The sequence below is a fragment of the Odocoileus virginianus genome, chromosome 19, assembly GCF_023699985.2.
Source record: "Odocoileus virginianus isolate 20LAN1187 ecotype Illinois chromosome 19, Ovbor_1.2, whole genome shotgun sequence".
Taxonomy (NCBI): Eukaryota; Metazoa; Chordata; class Mammalia; order Artiodactyla; family Cervidae; genus Odocoileus; species Odocoileus virginianus.
The window spans coordinates 33,439,878-33,442,285 of record NC_069692.1 but is presented as its reverse complement, the minus strand read 5'-3'; positions in this window follow the sequence as shown (position 1 = coordinate 33,442,285).

The window sequence follows — 2,408 nt, the reverse complement described above, 5'->3', positions numbered from 1 at the left end:
GAATCCACAGTTAATTTTGCTATAAAACTAAAAATCTACTTAATATTTTGAAATTCAATTTTATAGCTTTATATAAACTTTTAAAATTCAAGTTAAGGGTAAAGTTCTCCCTTACAGGGAACAGCTTTATCTGTTTGAAATAACTCTACTACATCCACTCAGGTTTAACTGGTAAATTTTTGTATTTATAAAATTCCATACAAGTTGGTAACTTAGGGTAATTTTATCTTAACATTACCAAAATCAAAATAGGAGACAGGAAAACCCTGTGGGTGACACCTAGTAAACCTTTAGGGTATAAATGTAACTCATCACACATGAGTTATTTTAAGGGCTATTAAGTTATTTTAAACCCATCTTCTCCTTTAGGTTTAGACATTACAAATTCTACTTAAAACTGAAGAATTTAAGGACTAGCCCTGTTTAAGACCTTATATAGTTTAAGAAAATTAGTTCCACAGTGATTAAGTGATTTGCCCAAAACCATCAAGAAGCAGAGCCAGGACAATCCAAATGAATTTAAGACTATTTCCACTACACCATGCTTTGTACAGGTTAGAAACTTTAATAATTTATAACTACTATTTATACTTCATGTGTTTCTTCGAAGAAAGAGAGTAACTCAGACATTAAAAAATAGATGATTTTTGGAAAGTTTAACTATTATGTATCATGCCATTAGAAATAGATGCTTTTTAAAAAAGACATTTTACAAGGGTAGGAAACATGTACACTGAAATTCCACACCAATCTTTATTTATACTTAGGGGCCTCAAACAAATCTTATAATTACCTCTTCCAAATTACATTTTATTCTCTTAATGGTGTGGTTTACCCCCATTACACAAAAACAAGTATAATTATTAATACACTAGAAATATTTTAAAAGAAAACCTCTTAAGACAGATTTTTATTAACCAATCCAGACAAATAATTATCTCAAAAAATTATTAATTTTCTGGTGGTGTCATTTTAGAAAAGATTTCATAACCAAATTACACATCTAATTAATTTACGTATAAATTTTAGCATTCACATCCCAAATCATGGAAGCCCTATTTTTTATAAAATCTTACCATTCAAGGTAAACATACTTCATTACATGTCAATGAAATGATGAATTTTCTAAACTGAAAACCCAAATATCTAACACTGATATATTTACTAATAATCATATACCATCATGACTAAGGTTTTAAAACTATCTACAGATTTAAATGATAAGCTGGTATATTATGGCAGAGTAAATCAAACTGTCAAATACTACTTTTGGCTCTAGTTCATATCTTGCCCAAAAATGTGCATATCATAGCCAGAATTTTTCTGTAGAATTTTATTTTGAAAATATTATTTCACTTGAAGATTGTTCTAAAAAACATTTTAAGATATGAAAATGTTATACAACTTATTACAAATTAATCAGATAATTAGTTCTGTAATTAGGTACATGGTGTTAGCTCATCTACATAAAAAATATTGCACATTTTCCTTTATTTTGTCTCCAGATGTGACTGATGTCTACACTATATAGAATTCCAAACTATTTAAAAGTTACTGTGTGAAATGTCAACTTTATAAATATCAGAACTAACTGCACTGTAAAACAATCATTTTGGTAAACATGCATTTATTCACAGTAGATTTGTTTCCAAGATAAATGCATAACTGCTCAGAGTTATTTAAGAACCTGTGTAGAGGTACAAAGAGCACGCTATTGCAAGTCTATGTCTACCTTCATTTTGAGGAAACACTGATCTTGGCAAAAGCCTGGCTTGCTTTCAAATGAACTATTGCTGGTAAGAAGGCATACTTTAAAACTTTTCTGTGATCTGCACCTGCTGTCTCCTTTTTAAATTAAAATTTAAAAGCACTGGTTTACAGAGGTTTATCTACTGTGGCACAAGTGAGTAATCATAGAAAATGGACCCTAGAAGCAGTTCAGCACTTCAATGCCTGCAGAGCCTCATTTTATTTGTAAGTTATGACTGCCTTAAATTGCTAGACCACTCACTGACCATAATTTTAAGAAAGTGACAAAATCAAATCATTTTATAATGTTATGAAATTGACACAAACCTGCATAACACAGTATTCCTCCACTGTGCTGAGGTCATATTATACTTTAAAAATATAAATAAACATATTCAATTGTGAGTTTTAAATTCTATAGTAATCCCAAAGTGTTTAAAACACACTTTAAAACAGAAGTGGTCACTGCAGAATATAGTTCCGGACTTGAATTGCTATTAGTGTCAAACACAATCATTCCTTATAAATAATTCCAGTGGTGCACTGGTCTGATTGATTCCAGCAATTTCATTAACAGGAGTGAACCATACTTTATACACAGAGAATATATTACTTGAAAATCCCCCAAACAGGAAAAATTTAGAAAGCTGTCAAATGCT